Below are 24522 nucleotides of genomic sequence, written 5' to 3'. Positions count from 1 at the left end.
TAAACAATGTACACGAATTACATTACTTATTAAACAATGTACAGCAATAACATTACTTACTAACAATGTACAGCAATAACATTACTTACTAACAATGTACAGCAATAACATTACTTACTAAACAATGTGCATGAATTGCATTACTTACTAAACAATGTACAAGAATTACATTACTTACTAACAATGTACAAGAATTACATTACTTACTAACAATGTACAGCAATAACATTACTTACTAACAATGTACAAGAAGTACATTACTTATTAAACAATGTACAGCAATAACATTACTTACTAACAATGTACAGCAATAACATTACTTACTAACTAACAATGTACAGCAATAACATTTCTTACTAAACAATGTACAAGAATTACATTACTTACTAACAATGTACAAGAATTACATTACTTACTAAACAGTGTACAGCAATAACATTACTTACTAAACAATGTACAGACATGACATAACTTACTAACAATGTACAATAATTATATTACTTACTAAACAATGTACAAGAATTACATTACTTACTAACAATGTACAGCAATAACATTACTTACTAAACAATGTACAGAAATGACATTACTTACTAACAATGTAGAATAATTACATTACTTACTAACAATGTACAGAAATGACATTACTTACTAAACAATGTACAATAATTACATTACTTACTAACAATGTACAGAAATGACATTACTTACTAACTATGTACAGACATGACATTACTTACTAAACAATGTACAGAAATGACATTACTTACTAAATAATGTACAAGAATTACATTACTTACTAAACAATGTACAATAATTACATTACTTACTAAACAATGTACAGAAATGACATTACTTACTAAACAATGTACAGAAATGACATTACTTACTAACAATGTACAAGAATTACATTACTTACTAAACAATGTACAGAAATGACATTACTTACTAAACAATGTACAGACATGAAATTACTTACTAACAATGTACAAACATGACATTACTTACTAACAATGTACAGACATGACATTACTTACTAACAATGTACAAGAATTACATTACTTACTAAACAATGTACAGAAATAACATTACTTACTAAACAATGTACAAGAATTACATTACTTATTAAACAATGTACAGCAATAACATTACTTACTAACAATGTACAAGAATTACATTACTTACTAACGATGTACAGAAATGGCATTACTTACTAAACAATGTACAGACATGACATTACTTACTAAACAATGTACAAGAATTACATTACTTATTAAACAATGTACAGCAATAACATTACTTACTAACAATGTACAGCAATAACATTACTTACTAACAATGTACAGCAATAACATTACTTACTAAACAATGTGGAAGAATTGCATTACTTACTAAACAATGTACAAGAATTACATTACTTACTAACAATGTACAAGAATTACATTACTTACTAACAATGTACAGCAATAACATTACTTACTAACAATGTACAAGAATTACATTACTTATTAAACAATGTACAGCAATAACATTACTTACTAACAATGTACAGCAATAACATTACTTACTAACAATGTACTGCAATAACATTACTTACTAAACAATGTACAAGAATTACATTACTTACTAACAATGTACAAGAATTACATTACTTACTAACAATGTACAAGAATTACATTACTTACTAACAATGTACAGCAATAACATTACTTACTAAACAATGTACAGAAATGACATCACTTACTAACAATGTACAATAATTACATTACTTACTAACAATGTACAGAAATGACATTACTTACTAAACAATGTACAATAATTACATTACTTACAAAACAATGTACAGAAATGACATTACTTACTAACAATGTACAGAAATGACATTACTTACTAAATAATGTACAAGAATTACATTACTTACTAAACAATGTACAATAATTACATTACTTACTAAACAATGTACAGAAATGACATTACTTACTAAACAATGTACAGAAATGACATTACTTACTAACAATGTACAAGAATTACATTACTTACTAAACAATGTACAGAAATGACATTACTTACTAAACAATGTACAGACATGAAATTACTTACTAACAATGTACAAACATGACATTACTTACTAACAATGTACAGACATGACATTACTTACTAACAATGTACAAGAATTACATTACTTACTAAACAATGTACAGAAATAACATTACTTACTAAACAATGTACAAGAATTACATTACTTATTAAACAATGTACAGCAATAACATTACTTACTAACAATGTACAAGAATTACATTACTTACTAACGATGTACAGAAATGGCATTACTTACTAAACAATGTACAGACATGACATTACTTACTAAACAATGTACAAGAATTACATTACTTATTAAACAATGTACAGCAATAACATTACTTACTAACAATGTACAGCAATAACATTACTTACTAACAATGTACAGCAATAACATTACTTACTAAACAATGTGGAAGAATTGCATTACTTACTAAACAATGTACAAGAATTACATTACTTACTAACAATGTACAAGAATTACATTACTTACTAACAATGTACAGCAATAACATTACTTACTAACAATGTACAAGAATTACATTACTTATTAAACAATGTACAGCAATAACATTACTTACTAACAATGTACAGCAATAACATTACTTACTAACTAACAATGTACAGCAATAACATTACTTACTAAACAATGTACAAGAATTACATTACTTACTAACAATGTACAAGAATTACATTACTTACTAACAATGTACAAGAATTACATTACTTACTAACAATGTACAGCAATAACATTACTTACTAAACAATGTACAGAAATGACATCACTTACTAACAATGTACAATAATTACATTACTTACTAACAATGTACAGAAATGACATTACTTACTAAACAATGTACAATAATTACATTACTTACAAAACAATGTACAGAAATGACATTACTTACTAACAATGTACAGAAATGACATTACTTACTAAATAATGTACAAGAATTACATTACTTACTAAACAATGTACAATAATTACATTACTTACTAAACAATGTACAGAAATGACATTACTTACTAAACAATGTACAGAAATGACATTGCTTACTAACAATGTACAAGAATTACATTACTTACTAAACAATGTACAGAAATGACATTACTTACTAAACAATGTACAGACATGAAATTACTTACTAACAATGTACAGACATGACATTACTTACTAACAATGTACAGACATGACATTACTTACTAACAATGTACAAGAATTACATTACTTACTAAACAATGTACAGAAATAACATTACTTACTAACAATGTACAAGAATTACATTACTTATTAAACAATGTACAGCAATAACATTACTTACTAACAATGTACAAGAATTACATTACTTACTAACGATGTACAGAAATGACATTACTTAGTAACAATGTACAAGAATTACATTACTTACTAAACAATGTACAGAAATGGCATTACTTACTAAACAATGTACAGACATGACATTACTTACTAAACAATGTACAAGAATTACATTACTTATTAAACAATGTACAGCAATAACATTACTTACTAACAATGTACAGCAATAACATTACTTACTAACAATGTACAGCAATAACATTACTTACTAAACAATGTGCAAGAATTGCATTACTTACTAAACAATGTACAATAATTACATTACTTACTAAACAATGTACAATAATTATATTACTTACTAACAATGTACAAGAATTACATTACTTACTAACAATGTACAGCAATAACATTACTTACTAACAATGTGCAAGAATTACATTACTTATTAAACAATGTACAGCAATAACATTACTTACTAACTATGTACAGCAATAACATTACTTACTAACAATGTACAGCAGTAACATTACTTACTGAACAATGTACAGACATGACATTACTTACTAACAATGTACAATAATTATATTACTTACTAAACAATGTACAAGAATTACATTACTTACTAAACAATGTACAAGAATTACATTACTTACTAACAATGTACAGCAATAACATTACTTACTAAACAATGTACAGAAATGACATTACTTACTAACAATGTACAATAATGACATTACTTACTAACAATGTACAGAAATTACATTACTTACTAAACAATGTACAGAAATTACATTACTTACTAAATAATGTACAAGAATTACATTACTTACTAAACAATGTACAATAATTACATTACTTACTAAACAATGTACAGAAATGACATTACTTACTAACAATGTACAAGAATTACATTACTTACTAAACAATGTACAGAAATGACATTACTTACTAACAATGTACAAGAATTACATTACTTACTAACAATGTACAGAAATGACATTACTTACTAACAATGTACAAGAATTATATTACTTACTAACAATGTACAGAAATGACATTACTTACTAACAATGTACAATAAGTACATTACTCACTAACAATGTACAGAAATGACATTACTTACTAAACAATGTGCAATAATTACATTACTTACTAAACAATGTACAGAAATTACATTACTTACTAACAATGTACAAGAATTACATTACTTACTAACAATGTACAGAAATGACATTACTTACTAACAATGTACAAGAATTACATTACTTACTAACAATGTACAGAAATGACATTACTAACAATGTACAATAAGTACATTACTTACTAACAATGTACATAAATGACATTACTTACTAAACAATGTGCAATAATTACATTACTTACTAAACAATGTACAGAAATGACATTACTTACTAACAATGTACAATAATTACATTACTTACTAACAATGTACAGAAATGACATTACTTACTAACAATGTACAGACATGACATTACTTACTAAACAATGTACAGAAATGACATTACTTACTAACAATGTACAGACATGACATTACTTACTAACAATGTACAGACATGACATTACTTACTAAACAATGTACAGAAATGACATTACTTACTAACAATGTACAGACATGACATTACTTACTAAACAATGTACAGAAATTACATTACTTACTAAACAATGTACAGACATGACATTACTTACTAAACAATGTACAGAAATGACATTACTTACTAACAATGTACAATAATTACATTACTTACTAAACAATGTACAGAATTATTATTATTATTATTCTTTATTTATAAAGCGCCAACAGATTCTGCAGCGCTGCCCATGGGTACAAGGATAACAGTACAGTGGAGAAACAATACGATAAGACACAAAATTTTACAGACAAATGCAGGGGGAATTGAGGGCCCTATTCCTGTGGGAACTTACAATCTAGACGGGTAGGAGGATTGGAAACAGGAGGTGGGGACTGCAGAGGTGAGAATGATATTAGTGAGGAGATAGAGGGCAACTGTTAGTTAATTGAAGTTAGTTTGTTAATAAGTCGGGTGATAAGCTTCCCTGAACAGAAAGGTCTTTAGGGAACGTTTAAAGGAGGAGAGGTTAGGGGCAAGTCTGACATCTCAAGGAAGTGCGTTCCAGAGGGTTGGTGCCGCACGAGAGACGTCCTGTAGTCTAGAATAAGAGGAGGTGATGGTAGAGGACGCAAGAAGCAGGTCGTTGTTGGATCTTAGGGGACGGGCAGGAGTATATTTGTTGATGAGTGAGGACAGGTGGGGTGGGGCAGCATTGGTGAGGGCTTTGTAGGTCAGGGTGAGAATTTTGAATTTAACTCTGTTGTGAATGGGGAGCCAGTGAAGGGACTCACAGAGAGGCGCAGCAGAAACAGAGCGTCGAGAGAGGTGGATTAGCCTGGCAGATGCATTTAGGATGGATTGGAGGGGAGAGAGGGAGGCCAGTTAGTAAGTTGTTACAGTAGTCAAGTCGGGAAATTACCAGGGAGTGGATGAGCTGTTTGGTAGTTTCAGCACTCAGAAACAGACGAATTTTGGAGATATTGCGTAGGTGGTTGCGGCAGGATGAAGAGAGCAGTTGGATGTGGGGAATGAAGGACAGATTTGAGTCAAGCGTGACTCCGAGGCAGCTGACTTGGGGTGATGGGGAGATAGTGGTGCCGCCAACAGTGATAGAAAAATTAGAGACTGGAGTGGAGCTAGAGAGGGGAATTAGAAGTAGTTCGGTCTTGGACATATTTATTTTTAGGTGGTGAGAGGCCATCCAGGAGGAAATGCCAGATAAGCAGTCGCTGATGTGAGAGTTGACAGAAGGAGAGAGTGCAGAGGTGATAGCTGAAGCCATAGCTGTTGATAAGTTTACCCAGTGAAGAAGTGTAAATAGAGAAGAGTAGAGGACCCAGGACAGAGCCTTGAGGTACTCCAACAGACAGGGGCAATAGAGAGGAGGAGTCACCAGCAAAAGAGACTGAGAAGGATCTGTTAGAGAGATAAGAGTGAATCCAGGAGAGGGCAGTGTCACAGAGACCAAGAGAACTGAGAGACCGTAGGAGAAGGGGATGGTCAACAGTGTCAAAGGCAGCAGATAGGTCAAGTAAGATGAGTATAGAGTAGTAGCCTTTGTTTTTAGCAGAAAGGAGATCGTTAGTAACCTTGGTGAGGGTAGTCTCATTTGAGTGTTGGGGACAGAAGCCAGATTGCAGGGGGTCGAGCAATGAGTTGGAGGATAGGAAGTGGGTTAGGCGATTGAAAACTAGTTTTTCAAGGAATTTTGAAGCTAGTGGGAGCAGTGATATGGGGCGGTAGTTTGCAGGGGAGTTAGGGTCGAGGGAGGGTTTTTTGAGGATGGGGGTGACCTTCGCATGTTTGAAGGAGACAGGGAATGAGCCGGTAGAAAGGGATAGGTTAAATATGTGAGTAAGAGCCAGAGTGAGGGTGGTAGACAGAGGAGGGATTAGATGTGAAGGAATAGGGTCAAGTGGGCAGGTAGTGAGGTGTGAGGAAGACAAAAGGGAAGCCACTTTACTCTCAGTGGTTGGGAGGAGGGTGCAGAGAGTGGCAGAGGGGGTGACTGGGAGTATATTTGGGAGATTGCAGGTTTGTGTTGGGATGTTTCCTCGGATTGCAAGTGTTTTATTGAGAAAATAGTCAGCAAGGTCTTGAGCACTGAATGCAGATGAGGGGGGTGGTGCAGGTGGGTAGAGGAGAGAGTTGAAAATAGAGAAGAGTCTTCTAGGGTTTGAGGAGTGAGTGGATATAAGAGAGGAGAAGTAGGTTTGCTTAGCTAAGCGAAGGGCAGAGGTGTAAGAGTAGAGAATGAACTTATAGTGCATGAAATCATGTTCAGAGCAGGCTTTCCTCCAGACACGTTCAGCAGTGTGGGAGCATTTTTGTAGGTGACGCATTTGTTGGGAGTGCCAGGGTTGGAGCTGACGACGTGGGGCTTTGCGAGGTTGGGGTGGAGCGAGAGTGTCAAGTGCAGCAGAGAGAGTATTGTTATAGTGGGTTATAGCAAGGTCAGGGCAGGATATTGTGGAAGTGTGGGGGAGGCGTAGTGTGCAGATTTCTACTGGTACGGGGGCAAGAGGCGGAAGTAGGTTTAGTATCTATATTAGGATTAAAGGTGAGCAGATGGTGGTCTGAGATGGGAAATGGGCGACATGCAACATTAGAGAGAGAGCAGAGATAGGAGAATACCAGATCAATCGAGTGTCCATCGCGGTGGGTAGGGAATAGGGTGGATTGTGAGAGGCCGAAGGAGTTAGTGAGTGAGAGAAGTTTAGAGGCAGCAGGGGCAGATGGGTTGTCAATGGGGATGTTGAAGTCCCCTAGGATTAGAGCAGGTGTATTTGTGGAGAGAAAGTAAGGAAGCCAGGCAGCAAAGTTGTCAAGGAATTGGGAAGTTGGTCCAGGGGGGCGATAGATAACTGCCACTCTGAGAGAGAGAGGGGAGAACAGGCAAATGCAGTGGACTTCAAAGGAAGAAAAGGAGAGAGATGGAAATGGGGATAGGTACTGATAGGAGCAGGAGGGGGAGAGTAAGATGCCAACACCGCCACCGTGTCTCTCACCTGGCCTAGGTGTGTGGCTAAAGTGAAGACCGCCGTGTGTGAGAGCAGCAATGGAAGCAGTGTCAGAGGAAGATAGCCAAGTTTCAGTAATAGCTAAAAGCTTGAAAGTGTTGGAAACAAACAGGTTGTGAACAGTTGTAAGCTTGTTACAGACGGAGCGAGCATTCCAGAGGGCACAAGAAAAGGGACGGGTTAGGCGCTGTGTGTTAATGGAGATGAGATTTTTGGTATTGCGTGACCTAGAATTTTTGCAGTGGGAGATGGAGCGAGAGTGTAAAAGTGTGGCGATTGTTGCAGGGCCAGGGTTAGGAGAGACATCACCAGCAGCAAGCAGTAGTAGCAGTGAGAGAGACAGAAGGTGAGGGTGAGATTTGTAGGAGTGGGAATGATTAGACACAGGAGAGTTAGAGGGGGAAGTGTTTCTAAGGAAACAAAGTAGTTCATGACAGGACAGCATAGGGGATGAGAGAAGGGAGGGGGAGATATGGATAGTGTGGGGATTGTTGTTATAGGGACATGCAGTGATTTTTAGGAGAAGGGAAAACAGAGAGAGTAGAAAAGTCAGAGAGCATTGTGTAGAAGTATAGTTACTAAGTTTACCTGTTAGTTGGTCTGCAGTTTCCAACTCCGGTGTGTTAACTCTGCTACTTGTAACAGAGAGCTACTTAGAATCAGAGAGCCTCGGCCCAAAATGAGCCTTAAGCCTTCTCTATATGAAGTAGTGAGAAGTGATGAAGTGATTCTAGGCAGCTGTTACAGGCAGTTTTAGCTAGCAGGAGTTACACACTTGCAAATTAGAGAGGGGGTGGGGTGAAAGGATGAATACGTTTTAGCCAATATAAGATAAAATGATTACAGGTAGACAAAATGGAGACATAGGAAATGGTTACCAGAGGAGTCTAGCACAAATTAAAGGGGCGTTTAAAAGCAGTCAGTTAGGCAGAAGCAGGGAGACATACCTGTAGAGAGATGAGATGAAATAGGATTAGAATCATTGTGAATATTGGTCCAGTGTGCTAACTCTGCTACTTGTAACAGAGAGCTACTTAGAATCAGAGAGTCTCGGCCCAAAATGAGCCTTAAGCCTTCTCAATATGTAGTAGTGAGAAGTGATGAAGTGATTCTAGGCAGCTGTTACAGGCAGTCTTAGCTAGCAGGAGTTACACACTTGCAAATTAGAGGGGGGTGGGGTGGCAGGATGAATAAGTTTTAGACAATATAAGATAAAATTATTACAGGTAGACAAAATGGAGACATAGGAAATGGTTACCAGAGGAGTCTAGCACAAATTAAAGGGGCATTTAAAAGCAGTCAGTTAGGCAGAAGCAGGGAGACATACCAGAGGAGTCTAGCACAAATTAAATGGGCATTTAAAAGCAGTCAGTTAGGCAGAAGCAAGGAGACATACCAGAGGAGTCTAGCACAAATTAAAGGGGCGTTTAAAAGCAGTCAGTTAGGCAGAAGCAGGGAGACATACCAGAGGAGTCTAGCACAAATAAAAGGGGCGTTTAAAAGCAGTCAGTTAGGCAGAAGCAGGAAGACATACCAGAGGAGTCTAGCACAAATTAAAGGGGCGTTTAAAAGCAACAGAGGGGTTTTTTGGTTACGCACACCACAAAAGGACTGTTTAAACTTAACACACATATTGTGGGAGTGCTACCAAAGTGACCAAAATAATTACAAAACAACAAAAGATATTTTGGTGCACATCCAACCACTTAAGTCCACTCTTTCATGGCATATTGGTATATGCTTCTGTCTGCCAAATATACTTACATAGCTTCTAATAAGATTGGGATAAACATCTCGCAATAATATGAGCTTATATTTGTGCTGCAAAAACAAATATACTTCTATCTGCTAAATATATTTACATAGTTCAAATAAAATTGAGATTAACATCTTGCAATAGTATTGACTTATATTTATGCTGCAAAATTTTTTTATTTTTTTTTTGCTTTTTAAAAAATGCCTTAAAATGAAATGGGATCTTAGTCACACAATATGATCATATTCTGCTAAGCCAGTCTACCACTTACAAGGTGTCCCACATCAGACCGGTCCTATACTAACCAGTTTCCACACTGCAGCAAGTCATGCCATGAAAGAGTGGACTTAAGTGGTTGGATGTGCACCAAAATATCTTTTGTTGTTTTGCGTTTAAAAGCAGTCAGTTAGGCAGAAGCAGGGAGACATACCAGAGGAGTCTAGCACAAATTAAAGGGGCGTTTAAAAGCAGTCAGTTAGGCAGAAGCAAGGAGACATACCAGAGGAGTCTAGCACAAATTAAAGGGGCGTTTAAAAGCAGTCAGTTAGGCAGAAGCAGGGAGACATACCAGAGGAGTCTAGCACAAATTAAAGGGGCGTTTAAAAGTAGTCAGTTAGGCAGAAGCAGTGAGACATACCAGAGGAGTCTAGCACAAATTAAAGGGGCGTTTAAAAGCAGTCAGTTAGGCAGAAGCAGGGAGACATACCAGAGGAGTCTATCAAAAATTAAAGGGGCGTTTAAAAGCAGTCAGTTAGGCAGAAGCAGGGAGACATACCAGAGCAGTCTAGCACAAATTAAAGGGGCATTTAAAAGCAGTCAGTTAGGAAGCAGCAGGGAGACATACCAGAGGAGTCTAGCACAAATTAAAGGGGCGTTTAAAAGCAGTCAGTTAGACAGAAGCAGGGAGACATACCTGTAGAGAGATGAGATGAAATAGTATTAGAATCATTGTGAATATTGGTCCGGTGTGCTATTTCTGCTACTTGTAACAGATAGCTACTTAGAATCAGAGAGCCTCGGCCCAAAATGAGCCTTAAGCCTTCTCAATATGTAGTAGTGAGAAGTGATGTACAGAAATGACATTACTTACTAAGTAAAGAAATGAAATTACTTACTAACAATGTACAATAATGACATTACTTACTAAACAATGTACAGACATGACATTACTTACTAAACAATGTACAGAAATGGCATTACTTACTAAACAATGTACAATAATTACATTACTTACTAAACAATGTACAGACATGACATTACTTACTAAAAATGTACAAGAATTACATTACTTACTAAACAATGTACAGACATGACATTACTTACTAAACAATGTACAGACATGACATTACTTACTAAACAATGTACAAGAATTACATTACTTACTAAACAATGTACAGACATGACATAACTTACTAAACAATGTACAGAAATGACATTACTTACTAACAATGTACAAGAATTACATTACTTACTAAACAATGTACAGACATGACATTACTTTCTAAACAATGTACAGAAATGACATTACTTACAAAACAATGTACAGAAATGACCTTACTAAACAATGTACAAGAATTACATTACTTACTAAACAATGTACAGAAATGACATTACTTACTAAACAATGTGCAAGAATTACATTACTTACTAAACAATGTACAGACATGACATTATTTACTAAACAATGTACAGAAATGACATTACTTACTAACAATGTAAAGAAATGACATTACTTACTAACAATGTACAGAAATTACATTACTTACAATGTACAAGAATTACATTACTTATTAAACAATGTACAGAAATGACATTACTTATTAAACAATGTACAGAAATGACATTACTTACTAACAATGTACAATAATTACATTACTTACTAAACAATGTACAGAAATGGCATTGCTTACTAAACAATGTGCAAGAATTACATTACTTACTAAACAATGTACAGAAATGGCATTGCTTACTAAACAATGTACAATAATTACATTACTTACTAAACAATGTACAGAAATGGCATTGCTTACTAAACAATGTGCAAGAATTACATTACTTACTAAACAATGTACAGAAATGGCATTACTTACTAAACAATGTACAGAAATTAAATTATTTACTAACAATGTACAAGAATTACATTACTTATTAACAATGTACAGAAATGACATAACTTACTAAGGCCTAGATTTAGAGTTCGGCGGTAGCCGTGAAAACCAGCGTTAGAGGCTCCTAACGCTGGTTTTAGGCTACCGCCGGTATTTAGAGTCGTGTAGGTAAGGGTCTAACGCTCACTTTTCAGCCGCGACTTTTCCATACCGCAGATCCCCCTACGCCATTTGCGTATCCTATCTTTTCAATGGGATCTGTCTAACTCCGGTATTTAGAGTCGTTTCTGCAGTGAGCGTTAGACCTCTAACGACAAAACTCCAGCCGCAGAAAAAAGTCAGTAGTTAAGAGCTTTCTGGCTAACGCCGGTTTGTAAAGCTCTTAACTACTGTACCCTAAAGTACACTAACACCCATAAACTACCTATGTACCCCTAAACCGAGCTCCCCCCACATCGCCGCCACTCGATTAAAATTTTTAACCCCTAATCTGCTGACCGCCACCTACGTTATACTTATGTACCCCTAATCTGCTGCCCCTAACCCCCGCCGACCCCTATATTACATTTATTAACCCCTAATCTGCCCCCCACAACATCGCCGCCAGCTACTTAAAATAATTAACCCCTAATCTTCCGACCGCAAAGCGCCGCCACCTACGTTATCCCTATGTACCCCTAATCTGCTGCCCCTAACACCGCCGACCCCTATGTTATATTTATTAACCCCTAATCTGCCCCCCTCAACGTCGCCGACACCTGCCTACACTTATTAACCCCTAATCTGCCGAGCGGACCTGAGCGCTACTATAATAAAGTTATTAACCCCTAATCCGCCTCACTAACCCTATAATAAATAGTATTAACCCCTAATCTGCCCTCCCTAACATCGCCGACACTTAACTTCAATTATTAACCCCTAATCTTCCGATCGGAGCTCACCGCTATTCTAATAAATGTATTAACCCCTAAAGCTAAGTCTAACCCTAACCCTAACACCCCCCTAACTTAAATATAATTTACATCTAACGAAATAAATTAACTCTTATTAAATAAATTAATCCTATTTAAAGCTAAATACTTACCTGTAAAATAAACCCTAATATAGCTACAATATAAATTATAATTATATTATAGCTATTTTAGGATTAATATTTATTTTACAGGCAACTTGGTATTTATTTTAACTAGGTACAATAGCTATTAAATAGTTAAGAACTATTTAATAGTTACCTAGTTAAAATATTTACAAAATTACCTGTAAAATAAATCCTAACCTAAGTTATAATTAAACCTAACACTACCCTATCAATAAAATAATTAAATAAACTACCTACAATTACCTACAATTAACCTAACACTACACTATCAATAAATTAAATAAACACAATTGCTACAAATAAATACAATTAAATAAACTAGCTAAAGTACAAAAAATAAAAAAGAACTAAGTTACAGAAAATAAAAAAATATTTACAAACATAAGAAAAATATTACAACAATTTTAAACTAATTACACCTACTCTAAGCCCCCTAATAAAATAACAAAGCCCCCCAAAATAAAAAATTCCCTACCCTATTCTAAATTAAAAAAGTTACAAGCTCTTTTACCTTACCAGCCCTGAACAGGGCCCTTTGCGGGGCATGCCCCAAGAAGTTCAGCTCTTTTGCCTGTAAAAAAAAACATACAATACCCCCCCCCCCAACATTACAACCCACCACCCACATACCCCTAATCTAACCCAAACCCCCCTTAAATAAACCTAACACTAATCCCCTGAAGATCTTCCTACCTTGTCTTCACCATCCAGGTATCACCGATCCGTCCTGGCTCCAAGATCTTCATCCAACCCAAGCGGGGGTTGGCGATCCATAATCCGGTGCTGAAGAGGTCCAGAAGAGGCTCCAAAGTCTTCCTCCTATCCGGCAAGAAGAGGACATCCGGACCGGCAAACATCTTCTTCCAAGCGGCATCTTCTATCTTCTTCCATCCGGTGTGGAGCGGGTCCATCTTGAAGCAGCCGACGCGGATCCATCCTCTTCTTCCGGCGTCTCCCGACGAATGACGGTTCCTTTAAGGGACGTCATCCAAGATGGCGTCCCTCGAATTCCGATTGGCTGATAGGATTCTATCAGCCAATCGGAATTAAGGTAGGAATATTCTGATTGGCTGATGGAATCAGCCAATCAGAATCAAGTTCAATCCGATTGGCTGATCCAATCAGCCAATCAGATTGAGCTCGCATTCTATTGGCTGTTCCGATCAGCCAATAGAATGCGAGCTCAATCTGATTGGCTGATTGGATCAGCCAATCGGATTGAACTAGATTCTGATTGGCTGATTCCATCAGCCAATCAGAAAATTCATACCTTAATTCCGATTGGCTGATAGAATCCTATCAGCCAATCGGAATTCGAGGGACGCCATCTTGGATGACGTCCCTTAAAGGAACCGTCATTCGTCGGGAGACGCCGGAAGAAGAGGATGGATCCGCGTCGGCTGCTTCAAGATGGACCCGCTCCGCACCGGATGGAAGAAGATTGAAGATGCCGCTTGGAAGAAGATGTTTGCCGGTCCGGATGTCCTCTTCTTGCCGGATAGGAGGAAGACTTTGGAGCCTCTTCTGGACCTCTTCAGCACCGGATTATGGATCGCCAACCCCCGCTTGGGTTGGATGAAGATCTTGGAGCCAGGACGGATCGGTGATACCTGGATGGTGAAGACAAGGTAGGAAGATCTTCAGGGGATTAGTGTTAGGTTTATTTAAGGGGGGTTTGGGTTAGATTAGGGGTATGTGGGTGGTGGGTTGTAATGTTGGGGGGGGGGGTATTGTATGTTTTTTTTTACAGGCAAAAGAGCTGAACTTCTTGGGGCATGCCCCGCAAAGGGCCCTGTTCAGGGCTGGTAAGGTAAAAGAGCTTGTAACTTTTTTAATTTAGAATAGGGTAGGGAATTTTTTATTTTGGGGGGCTTTGTTATTTTATTAGGGGGCTTAGAGTAGGTGTAATTAGTTTAAAATTGTTGTAATATTTTTCTTATGTTTGTAAATATTTTTTTATTTTCTGTAACTTAGTTCTTTTTTATTTTTTGTACTTTAGCTAGTTTATTTAATTGTATTTATTTGTAGCAATTGTGTTTATTTAATTTATTGATAGTGTAGTGTTAGGTTAATTGTAGGTAATTGTAGGTAGTTTATTTAATTATTTTATTGCTAGGGTAGTGTTAGGTTTAATTATATCTTAGGTTAGGATTTATTTTACAGGTAATTTTGTAAATATTTTAACTAGGTAACTATTAAATAGTTCTTAACTATTTAATAGCTATTGTACCTAGTTAAAATAAATACCAAGTTGCCTGTAAAATAAATATTAATCCTAAAATAGCTATAATATAATTATAATTTATATTGTAGCTATATTAGGGTTTATTTTACAGGTAAGTATTTAGCTTTAAATAGGATTAATTTATTTAATAAGAGTTAATTTATTTCGTTAGATGTAAATTATATTTAAGTTAGGGGGGTGTTAGTGTTAGGGTTAGACTTAGCTTTAGGGGTTAATACATTTATTAGAATAGCGGTGAGCTCCGATCGGAAGATTAGGGGTTAATAATTGAAGTTAGGTGTCGGCGATGTTAGGGAGGGCAGATTAGGGGTTAATACTATTTATGATAGGGTTAGTGAGGCGGATTAGGGGTTAATAACTTTATTATAGTAGCGCTCAGGTCCGCTCGGCAGATTAGGGGTTAATAAGTGTAGGTAGGTGTCGGCGACGTTGTGGGGGGCAGATTAGGGGTTAATAAATATAACATAGGGGTCGGCGATGTTAGGGCAGCAGATTAGGGGTACATAGGGATAACGTAGGTGGCGGCGGTTTACGGAGCGGCAGATTAGGGGTTAAAAGTGTAATGCAGGGGTCAGCGATAGCGGGGGCGGCAGATTAGGGGTTAATAAGTGTAAGGGTAGGGGTGTTTAGACTCGGGGTACATGTTAGAGTGTTAGGTGCAGACGTAGGAAGTGTTTCCCCATAGGAAACAATGGGGCTGCGTTAAGAGCTGAACGCGGCTTTTTTGCAGGTGTTAGGTTTTTTTTCAGCTCAAACAGCCCCATTGTTTCCTATGGGAGAATCGTGCACGAGCACGTTTTTGAGGCTGGCCGCGTCCGTAAGCAACTCTGGTATCGAGAGTTGCATTTGCGTTAAAAATGCTCTACGCTCCTTTTTTGGAGCCTAACGCAGCATTTTTTTGGACTCTCGATACCAGAGTTAATTTTATGGTGCGGCCAGAAAAAAACCCGCGGAGCGTTAACAGCCCTTTTACCGCCAAACTCCAAATCTAGGCCTAACAATGTACAAGTATTACATTACTTACTAAACAATGTACAGAAATGACATTACTTACTAAACAATGTACAGAAATGACATTACTTACTAACAATGTACAAGAATTATATTACTTACTAAACAATGTACAAGAATTACATTACTTACTAAACGATGTACAATAATTACATTACTTACTAAACAATGTACAGAAATGACATTACTTACTAAACAATGTACAAGAATTATATTACTTACTAAACAATGTACAGAAATGACATTACTTACTAAACAATGTACAATAATTACATTACTTACTAAACAATGTACAGACATGACATTACTTACTAACATTGTACAAGAATTACATTACTTACTAAACAATGTACAGAAATGACATTACTTACTAAACAATGTACAGAAATGACATTACTTACTAAACAATGTAAAATAATTACATTACTTACTAAACAATGTACAGACATGACATTACTTACTAACAATGTACAAGAATTACATTACTTACTAAACAATGTACAATACTTACATTACTTACTAACAATGTACAAGAATTACATTACTTACTAAACAATGTACAGAAATTACATTACTTACTAACAATGTACAGAAATTACATTACTTACTAACAATGTACAGAAATGACATTACTTACTAAACAATGTACAAGAATTACATTACTTACTAAACAATGTACAGACATGACATTACTTACTAACAATGTACAAGAATTACATTACTTACTAAACAATGTACAATACTTACATTACTTACTAACAATGTACAAAAATTACATTACTTACTAAACAATGTACAGAAATGACATTACTTACTAACAATGTACAGAAATGACATTGCTTACTAACAATGTACAGAAATGACATTGCTTACTAAACTATGTACAGAAATGACATTGCTTACTAAACAATGTACAAGAATTACATTACTTACTAAACAATGTACAATAATTACATTTCTTACTAAACAATGTACAGAAATGACATTACTTACTAAACAATGTACAGAAATGACATTACTTACTAACAATGTAAAGAAATGACATTACTTACTAAACAATGTACAAGAATTACATTACTTACTAAACAATGTACAATAATTACATTACTTACTAAACAATGTACAGAAATGACATTACTTACTAACAATGTACAGAAATGACATTACTTACTAAACAATGTACAGAAATTACATTACTAAACAATGCACAGAAATGACATTACTTACTAAACAATGTACAGAAATGGCATTACTTACTAACAATGTACAATAATTACATTACTTACTAAACAATGTACAGAAATTACATTACTTACTAACAATGTAAAGAAATGACATTACTTACTAACAATGTACAAGAATTACATTACTTAGTAACAATGTACAGAAATGACATTACTTACTAACAATGTACAAGAATAACATTACTTACTAAACAATGTACAAGAATTACATTACTTACTAAACAAAGTACAGAAATGACATTACTTACTAAACAATGTACAGACATGACATTACTTACTAAACAATGTACAGAAATGACATTACTTACTAAACAATGTACAGACATGACATTACTTAGTAACAATGTACAGAAATTACATTACTTACTAAACAATGTACACTAATTACAGTACTTACTAAACAATGTACACTAATTACATTATTACTAACAATGTAAAGCAATGACATTACTTACTAAACAATGTACAGAAATGACATTACTTACTAAACAATATACAGACATGACATTACTTACTAACAATGTTCAGAAATGACATTACTTACTAACAATGTACAGAAATGACATTACTTACTAAACAATATACAGACATGACTTTACTTACTAACAATGTTCAGAAATGACATTACTTACTAACAATGTACAGAAATGACATTACTTACTAAACAATGTACATAAATGGCATTACTTACTAACCAATGTACAGACATGACATTACTTACTAAACAATGTACAGAAATGACATTACTTACTAAACAATGTACAGACATGACATTACTTACTAAACAATGTACAAGAATTACATTACTTACTAAACAATGTACAGACATGACATTACTTACTAAACAATGTACAGAAATGACATTACTTACTTAACAATGTACAGACATGACATTACTTACTAAACAATGTACAGAAATGGCATTACTTACTAAACAATGTACACTAATTACATTACTTACTAAACTATGTACAGAAATGACATTGCTTACTAAACAATGTACAAGAATTACATTACTTACTAAACAATGTACAATAATTACATTTCTTACTAAACAATGTACAGAAATGACATTACTTACTAAACAATGTACAGAAATGACATTACTTACTAACAATGTAAAGAAATGACATTACTTACTAAACAATGTACAAGAATTACATTACTTACTAAACAATGTACAATAATTACATTACTTACTAAACAATGTACAGAAATGACATTACTTACTAACAATGTACAGAAATGACATTACTTACTAAACAATGTACAGAAATGACATTACTTACTAAACAATGCACAGAAATGACATTACTTACTAAACAATGTACAGAAATGGCATTACTTACTAACAATGTACAATAATTACATTACTTACTAAACAATGTACAGAAATTACATTACTTACTAACAATGTAAAGAAATGACATTACTTACTAACAATGTACAAGAATTACATTACTTAGTAACAATGTACAGAAATGACATTACTTACTAACAATGTACAAGAATAACATTACTTACTAAACAATGTACAAGAATTACATTACTTACTAAACAAAGTACAGAAATGACATTACTTACTAAACAATGTACAGACATGACATTACTTACTAAACAATGTACAGAAATGACATTACTTACTAAACAATGTACAGACATGACATTACTTAGTAACAATGTACAGAAATTACATTACTTACTAAACAATGTACACTAATTACATTACTTACTAAACAATGTACACTAATTACATTATTACTAACAATGTAAAGCAATGACATTACTTACTAAACAATGTACAGAAATGACATTACTTACTAAACAATATACAGACATGACATTACTTACTAACAATGTTCAGAAATGACATTACTTACTAACAATGTACAGAAATGACATTACTTACTAAACAATATACAGACATGACATTACTTACTAACAATGTTCAGAAATGACATTACTTACTAACAATGTACAGAAATGACATTACTTACTAAACAATGTACATAAATGGCATTACTTACTAACCAATGTACAGACATGACATTACTTACTAAACAATGTACAGAAATGACATTACTTACTAAACAATGTACAGACATGACATTACTTACTAAACAATGTACAAGAATTACATTACTTACTAACCAATGTACGGACATGACATTACTTACTAAACAATGTACAGAAATGACATTACTTACTTAACAATGTACAGACATGACATTACTTACTAAACAATGTACAGAAATGGCATTACTTACTAAACAATGTACACTAATTACATTACTTACTAAACAATGTACAGATATGACATTACTTACTAAACAATTTACAGAAATGACATTACTTACTAAACAATGTACACTAATTACATTACTTACTAAACAATGTACAGACATGACATTACTTACTAAACAATGTACAGAAATGACATTACTTACTAAACAATGTACACTAATTACATTACTTACTAACAATGTACAGAAATGACATTACTTACTAACCAATGTATAAGAATTACATTACTTACTAAACAAAGTACAGAAATGACATTACTTATTAAACAATGTACAGACATGACATTACTTACTAAACAATGTACAATAATTACATTACTTACTAAACAATGTACAGACATGACATTACTTAGTAACAATGTACAGACATGACATTACTTACTAAACAATGTACAATAATTACATTACTTACTAAACAATGTACAATAATTACATTACTTACTAAACAATCTACAGACATGACATTACTTACTAACAATGTACAGAAATGACATTACTTACTAAACAATGTACAGAAATGACATTACTTACTAACAATGTACAGACATGACATTACTTAGTAACAATGTACAGACATGACATTACTTACTAACAATGTACAGACATGACATTACTTACTAACAATGTACAGAAATGACATTACTTACTAAACAATGTACAGAAATGACATTACTTACTAACAATGTACAGAAATGACATTACTTACTAAATAATGTACAGAAATGACATTACTTACTAAACAATGTACAGAAATGACATTGCTTACTAAACAATGTACAGAAATGACATTACTTACTAACAATGTACAGAAATGAAATTACTTACTAAACAATTTACAGAAATGACATTACTTTCTAACAATGTACATACATGACATTACTTACTAAACAATGTACAGAAATGAAATTACTTACTAAACAATGTACAGAAATGACATTACTTACTAACAATGTACAGAAATGACATTACTTACTAAACAATGTACAGCAATGAAATTACTTACTAAACAATGTACATAAATGACATTACTTACTAAACAATGTACAGAAATTACATTACTTACTAACAATGTACAGACATGACATTACTTACTAAACAATGTACAATAATTACATTACTTACTAAACAATGTACAGACATGACATTACTTACTAAACAATGTACAATAATTACATTACTTACTAAACAATGTACAAGAATTACATTACTTACTAAACAATGTACAGCCATGACATTACTTACTAAACAATGTACAGAAATGACATTACTTACTAACAATGTACAGACATGACATTACTTACAAAACAATGTACAGAAATGACATTACTTACTAAACAATATACAGAAATGACATTACTTACTAATAATGTACAGAAATGACATTACTTACTAACAATGTACAGAAATTACATTACTTACTAACAATGTACAGAAATGAAATTACTTACTAATAATGTACAGAAATGACATTACTTACTAATAATGTACAGAAATGACATTACTTACTAACAATGTACAAACATCACATTACTTACTAAACAATGTACAGAAATGACATTACTTACTAATAATGTACAGAAATGACATTACTTAAAAACAATGTACAGAAATGACATTACTTACTAAACAATGTACAAGAATTACATTACTTATTAAACAATATACAGAAATGACATTACTTACTAACAATATACAAAAATTACATTACTTAGTAACAATGTACAGAAATTACATTACTTACTAATAATGTACAGAAATGACATTACTTACTAACAATGTATAGAAATGACATTACTTACTAAACAATGTGCAAGAATTACATTACTTATTAAACAATATACAGAAATGACATTACTTGCTAACAATATACAAAAATTACATTACTTAGTAACAATGTACAGAAATTACATTACTTAGTAACAATGTACAGAAATTACATTACTTACTAACAATGTACAGAAATGACATTACTTACTAACAATGTACAAGAATTACATTACTTATTAAACAATATTCAGAAATGACATTACTTACTAACAATGTACAAGAATGACATTTTCCACTAAATAACGTACAATAATTAAATTTCTTCCTAAACAATGTACAAATACACATTGTCATTAATTTCACAGTCTCTTTTGAGATCATGTTCAGTTGCTTTAAAACCTCAGCATAACGTGGCATTACCTGATCTATTTATATCAGTTGCCTAAACTAACTATAATAAACATAAACTAATAAAGTGAATATAGCAGTCATAATTCTCACTTAACAATTCGTATACTTATTAAACATTAATAGATATTCTCTAACCCTGTCTTATCTTTTCTAACCATTTTACTAACCTGTAAAGTAATGAAATAGAGTCAGACACCATTATCTGTGCATGTTCTGACGATAACTTTATTTCCTTTGACTTGTAGAACAGTAGATTCTCTTTCACTATAAATGTGCACCGCCCCCCATGTGTGCAGCACTTAAAAACAATTTCCAGACCTTTACAAAATAAATAAAAAAATGTCCTACTCTCTACAATCGCAGCACTCTCATTTAGCAGCTCTCTTATACAGTAGCACTCTGATTTAAGAGCACTCTGATATAGCAGCACTCTGATATAACAGTACTCTTATATAGCAATATTCTGATATAGCAGCACTCTGATTTAGCAGTACTTTTATACAGCAATACTCTGATATAGCAGCACTCTTATATAACAGCACTCTGATATAACAGCACTCTGATATAGCAGTACTCTGATATAGCAGCACTCTGATATAGCAGCACTCTGATATAGCAGCACTCTGATATAGCAGTACTCTTATATAGCAATACTCTGATATAGCAGCACTCTGATATAGCAGTACTCTTATATAGCAATACTCTGATATAGCAGCACTCTGATTTAGCAGCTCTCTGATTTAGCAGCACTTGGATATAGCAACCATCTTATATAGCAGCACTCTAAAATATCAGCCCTCTGATTTAGCAGCCCTCTGATATAGCAGCACTCTGCTTTATCAGCCATCAGATTCAGCAGCACTTAAATATAGAACAAAGTTCTCTAACATAGCATCACTCTGATATACTTACTAAACAATGTACAGAAATTACATTACTTACTAACAATGTACAGAAATTACATTACTTACTAACGATGTACAGAAATGACATTGCTTACTAACAATGTACAGACATGACATTACTTACTAACAATGTACAGAAATGATATTTCTTACTAACAATGTACAGAAATTACATTACTTACTAAACAATGCACAGACATGACATTACTTACTAACAATGTATAGAAATGACATTACTTACTAACAATGTACAGAAATTACATTACTTACTAAACAATGTACAGAAATGACATTACTTACTAACAATGTACAGAAATTACATTACTTACTAAACAATGTACAGACATGACATTACTTACTAACGATGTACAGAAATGACATTGCTTACTAACAATGTACAGACATGACATTACTTACTAACAATGTACAGAAATTATATTACTTACTAAACAATGTACAACAATTACATTTTTTTACTTACTAAACAATGTACAAAAATTACATTACTTACTAAACAATGTACAGAAATGACATTACTTACTAACAATGTACAGAAATTACATTACTTACTAAACAATGTACAAGAATTACATTACTTACTAAACAATGTACAGAAATGACATTACTTACTAACCAATGTACAGACATGACATTACTTACTAAACAATGTACAGAAATGACATTACTTACTAACCAATGTACAGACATGACATTACTTACTAAACAATGTACAGAAATGGCATTACTTACTAAACAATTTACAGACATGACATTACTTACTAAACAATGTACAGAAATGACATTACTTACTTAACAATGTACAGACATGACATTACTTACTAAACAATGTACAGAAATGGCATTACTTACTAAACAATGTACACTAATTACATTACTTACTAAACAATGTACATACATGACATTACTTACTAAACAATGTACAGAAATGACATTACTTACTAAACAATGTACACTAATTACATTACTTACTAACAATGTACAGAAATGACATTACTTACTAAACAATGTACAGAAATGACATTACTTACTAACAATGAAAAATAATTACATTACTTACTAAACAATGTACAGACATGACATTACTTACTAAACAATGTACAAGAATTACATTACTTACTAAACAATGTACAGACATGACATTACTTACTAAACAATGTACAGAAATGACATTACTTACTTAACAATGTACAGAAATGGCATTACTTACTAAACAATGTACACTAATTACATTACTTACTAAACAATGTACAGACATGACATTACTTACTAAACAATGTACAGAAATGACATTACTTACTAAACAATGTACACTAATTACATTACTTACTAACAATGTACAGAAATGACATTACTTACTAAACAATGTACAGACATGACATTACTTACTAACGATGTACAGAAATGACATTGCTTACTAACAATGTACAGACATGACATTACTTACTAACAATGTACAGAAATTATATTACTTACTAAACAATGTACAACAATTACATTTTTTACTTACTAAACAATGTACAAAAATTACATTACTTACTAAACAATGTACAGAAATGACATTACTTACTAACAATGTACAGAAATTACATTACTTACTAAACAATGTACAAGAATTACATTACTTACTAAACAATGTACAGAAA

Source organism: Bombina bombina, chromosome 6 (genome assembly GCF_027579735.1).
Source record: "Bombina bombina isolate aBomBom1 chromosome 6, aBomBom1.pri, whole genome shotgun sequence".
Classification (NCBI taxonomy): Eukaryota; Metazoa; Chordata; class Amphibia; order Anura; family Bombinatoridae; genus Bombina; species Bombina bombina.
This window is presented reverse-complemented; position numbering follows the sequence as displayed.